At 54.6% G+C, this 4,950-nt stretch overlaps 1 non-coding gene across 1 annotated transcript; it reads left to right on the top strand.

Annotated features, from left to right (window-relative positions):
* Positions 1-2,396: 2,396 nt before the first annotated feature.
* Positions 2,397-2,468, top strand: TRNAH-GUG. The gene has a single exon. It is a non-coding gene; the product is annotated as a tRNA-His (tRNA).
* The last annotated feature ends 2,482 nt before the right edge of the window (positions 2,469-4,950 follow it).

Genomic DNA, 4,950 nt, shown 5'->3' on the forward strand with positions numbered 1-4,950 from the left:
ATAATATCCAGCCTGAACTGAGCCCGTAGCATTTCTGTGCCCTCCTCCCTGTGCAAAAAAACCCAAACTGTTTGTCCTTAATGCCACAGCATTGGGCAGCAGATGACTCTCCGGGATCGAAGGGAGAGGTATGTGGACTTCTGGCAGAACAAAGGACATGTGACTATGATGGGGAAGTCTGTAGATGTCATCAGCCACCTCCTGAAACCTGCCAGGACCTAAGAGTGTCCAGCATTACAGGGCCACCCCTGCATGGCAACGTGGAGGCATGTCCATGTGGAAGCTCCCATGACTGCTCTCCATATTGTCTCCAACTCCCACACCACTGCGCTCCAGTGCTGTCCCCATCTATGATGAGATGCTGGAGACCCTGTTCCTATCAGAGGAGGTGCAGGAGGCCCTGGAGCTCCACATCCAGAGGCTGTGCGACCAGTGGGGCTGGCCTAGGAGGTCACCAGGAGCACCCCAGGCATGGCCATCAGCCCCCTGACAGCCCCAAGCAGTGCTCCGCACCCAGTGCCACTCTCGGCACCCAGGGACAGGCTAGGGGAAAGCGGGTGTCAGGGGGAAACCATCCCCAGCACCGGCCCTGCTGCCTGCACCGCAGGGGACAGAAGGCGGAGAGGGCCCCCTCCATCACTGCCTCATCTATATTTCTATTAAATCTTGTCTCCATCTCTCTTCTGGGTGGCTGTGCTCCTTCTTCTGAGCCAGCGTGCGGAGCCAGGATGGGCTTTTGGTGCCATGTGCATTTCCATGGGGCACACGTGGCGCTGGGGGCTCCAGGCTGAGCGGAGATGCCCACGGGCGTCTCTGAGACTCACCATGGGCCTGATGGAGTGGGGTGAGGGACCCAATGGGCACATGGGGGCCCTGGGGTCCATGCAGGGCTTGGGGGCACCAGGGCTCACCCACTGCATATCCTTTGGTGCACGGAGGGACGGGGAGGAGGAGGTGGTGGGTTGGTACCCAGGGGGCTGCCCAGGACAAGGAGCAGGGAGCTCTCACCACCACCATGTCCTTCCCTCTCCACCAGCACTGAACTCAACCTGCGCTGGGGCCAGAAACAGCAAAAGCAGCTCTGGAGTCACCAAAGCACCTTCTCGAAGGCGTAAACTTGGGAGTAATGTAGAAGTGTTTCTTTCATCAATAATGAATACAAAGGTTGTGTTTTAAGATAGGGATGAAGAACACGGGACCTTCAACCATCCCCCCCACCTTGGCAGAGTGGGATGTACACAGGGTGGTCCCAACACAGGGCACATAGGACCATTTGGATGTCCCTGAAAGTCCTGGTCATGCCCATTCTCACCAGATGTGAGGCCATTTTGGTGTGCCCAAGGGAGGAGAAAGCCCCAATGGGGAGCGAAGGAAGACTGGCATTCGATACATCTCTCTTGGCCAATTTCTGCCCCAGGCCATCTCGTACCACCCATTCACGCCTCTGTGGCACCCACCCAGTCATAAAAAGGCTAAAAGGACAGAAAATTAGGTTCCCTCTCCAAACGAGGCAGGAGCAAAAAGCCTAGAGGAGGAAAGGGTAGGCAACACTGACCAACACACCCCATCAAGTGGGTGCTACCAGAGAGCAAAAATGGGACGGGGGTAGGATTAAAAGTGTCACAGAATCCGTTGGAGGGGTGGTTTTGGGGGAAAACCAAGGGCTGAATGGCAGACCTCAGCGTCAGCACAAACCCTGGAGACAGGAGCTTGGAGGCCAAGACTCCAAACCGAGGAGCCCCGCAAGGCTGAGCCCAGCCAAGAGGCTCAGCCCAACCACGCTGCCTGCCCCGGGCTTCCCTGGGCCTGAGCAATGCTGCCAGGGAAGGATTTCTCCGCAGGGACCATGGTGGCAGCGGGGCCTGGGGATGTTGGATGTTGGATGAGGGGCCCTGGGGACATCCCGGGTTACCTGGACCTCCCTGCCCAGGGCCTTCCCGCAGCATCATTCAGCTCCCCATGGAGATCCTCGTGCCATTTGTTGTATTTTAAACTGAATTGCCACAAACTTCTTGTATCACGCGCTTATGATGCTATAAAGTTACTTACTTATGCACTTTTTGTGTAACTTAGACTTAGCTGAAACAATTATAACTCTAAATTTGCTGTATCATAGCATGATGCCCCCATGGCACGACATCCCCTCGACAGCGTTGTTCCTTTGCAGCCACCTCGGTCCCCAGGTGCCATCCCAGCGCTGCCAGCATTTTGCACAATTTAGGGCCCCGTTCCAGACGGCTGAGGCTCCTAGCAGCAGCATCCAAATCCATTTGTAGCCTCCTTAATAAAAGAGTGCGGTTTTGTTCGCCGGGCTGCGCAGGGTGCCCCGTGCCAGGGGAGGGGACGGTGCAAGTGCTCTCCTCCCCGTGGTCCCGGCGTGTGGCAGGACGACTTCTGCTGTGATCGTATAGTGGTCAGTACTCTGCGTTGTGGCCGCAGCAACCTCGGTTCGAATCCGAGTCACAGCAATGGTTTTGCAAATCGGTGCATTAAAAGGCCGCTTTGAAGATGCAAGGGAGGCATCTGCAAGGAGGTTAGTTTGCAAAGATGCTCTTCCCTAGGAGGGAGCCACGAGCTCTGCCGTGCTCTCTGCTCCAACGAGTGACCTGACTCATGCCTACAATGATTTCCTGACCTGTAGTCACCGCGCAGGGTGTCTCCGGTGGGGCTGCGGTGACAGCTTCCCCAGGCTCTGGGAAAGCACTCCAGCTTCTCCATTTTCCAGGCAAAGCTTGAGAAGTTAAAGGGAATCACCCAGCTTTCCACTTTTCCCTCACCAGTTCAGCAAAAAGGGGACCAGAAGACGCTGTGGCCACCCCGCAGAGCCAGAGGAGGTGGAAGGCAGCAGCTTTCTGCCCCAGGCTCAGCTCCGGAGAGCCAAGAGAGCTCCCTCCTGCCCTCAAGGGTAGGAAGGTTCTGCCACAGCGACCACCTGAAGAAGAAGGAAGATCAAGCCGATGAAGACCCACTGCTGGCACTCCCAGCTCCTGGGGAATGGGATTTTGGCCGCAGCACCTCCAGGGATGCTTTCATGGCAGAGGCAAAACCCATCCAGTGCTGAGGGATGACCCTGACGCACCGCGGGTCTGGGAACCAGAGGTCTCATGGGCACCAAGAGGCAGGTGGAGATCTCTGGGGTGCACCAGGAGGTGCATTTTAAATTTCATTTTAAACTGTTGCCTTTCCTCTTCAGGAGCCTTCAGACCACGGAGACACCCTGTTTGCTTGGGCTTGGTGCCCTCTCCTGATAGCTGTGCAGAACTCACTCCGGACAACAGCTTTCAAAATTGAAATTACAACTACCTGCATAAGGTATCGCACAGGTCGCACTCGGGGCTCAGCTGGTGAAGAAGACGCTACCCGAGCAGCGGGTCAAAATTTATTCACCACTGCGGGGGTAACTGAAAATAGCAGAGGGCTGCCAGCACCCAGGCGGATTGGCTCAGGTGTCTGCAGGGCTTGTGCATGGGAAGGGGAGGGGGAGGCCTTTTTATTGCATAAAATAAATTCTTTTTCTTTCATACCCTATCCACGGCAAGAAATGGAGCGCAAAATTCATTATGCATTTACCTTTAGGATTTGCAGTTTATAGGGCACTACTTGCACAATGTCACACTCCTCCGATCTTCATTTACTCTTGTACCGAAAACACGTATTTCTTTACTCGGAGAAAGCCCAAAAAGCATTTTCCCTTCTAAAGATAATACAGAAGGAAGAGAAGATAAGCATCTAGAGAAGTTGTCCTTTAGCAGCAACAGTACCTGTCCCACTTTTACACAGCTGAGAAGCAGAAACACGAGGAAATACACAATTTCTTCACCTCTCCATTTTTTTTCCCCCCAGAAAGTCAGTTTTGGGGATAAGGCCATTAAGCTTATCTGAAGAATAATGTACTGTGCTTGAGTAGCTGACGTATGTTCAGGTTGAAAAATGCCAAAATCCCAAAGGGGATTTTTTTCATCCAAAATGACTCAACTTTATGCTACAAGAGTTTCTATTATGCCAAAATAGCCTGAAGTGTATATACACGTATACAGTGCAATTCAGGGCTTGGCTGAAGCAGTGCGGTGGCCCCACGGGTCGCTGCAGCCTCTGCTCTCACATGAACCATCTTCTCTTAAAACGACGCAGGGCCCTGGTTTGGGTGGGTTTGGGATGACAGGCAACAGAATCACAGGATGGTTGAGGTTGGAAGGGACCTCTGTCATCTGGTCCAACCCCCTGCTCAAGCAGGACCACCCAGAGCTGGTTGCCCAGGACCATGTCCAGAGAGCTTCTGAATACCTCCACAGACGGAGACTCCAGAACCTCCCTGGGCAACCTCGACGCAGGGCCCTGGTTTGGGTGGGTTTGGGATGACAGGCAACAGAATCACAGGATGGTTGAGGTTGGAAGGGACCTCTGTCATCTGGTCCAACCCCCTGCTCAAGCAGGACCACCCAGAGCTGGTTGCCCAGGACCATGTCCAGAGAGCTTCTGAATACCTCCACAGACGGAGACTCCAGAACCTCCCTGGGCAACCTGCGCCAGGGCTCGGTCACCCTCACGGTGAAAAAGTGTCTCCTGATGTTCAGAGTCTCCTATGTTCCAGTTTGTGCCCACTGCCTCTGGTCCTGGCACTGGGCACCACGGAGAAGAGCCTGGCCTCCCTCCCAGGAAAGATGCCCCAGCCCCTTCATCATCTTCGTGGAGGTCGTCATGCAGAAAAAGGAGGTGCCAGCAGGAACCCCACCTCTGAGGAAGCTGCTTCAAGGTGGTCGGTTTGGGCACCTGAACACCTTTCGGTGAGGAAGGGAGCAGGGGAGACCGTTCCCAGCTTCATTCCCATCTCAGCTGTCCCAGCAGGGACTTGTCCCAGCAGGAAGAGGTGCCGCTTCTGCCCATGGGCTCCTAAAGGATAAAGCCTTCGCCTGAACAGGGGCTTGAACCCTGGACCCTCAGATTAAAAGT

This window comes from Fulmarus glacialis, unplaced genomic scaffold (assembly GCF_000690835.1).
Source record: "Fulmarus glacialis isolate BGI_N327 unplaced genomic scaffold, ASM69083v1 scaffold13782, whole genome shotgun sequence".
Lineage (NCBI taxonomy): Eukaryota > Metazoa > Chordata > Aves > Procellariiformes > Procellariidae > Fulmarus > Fulmarus glacialis.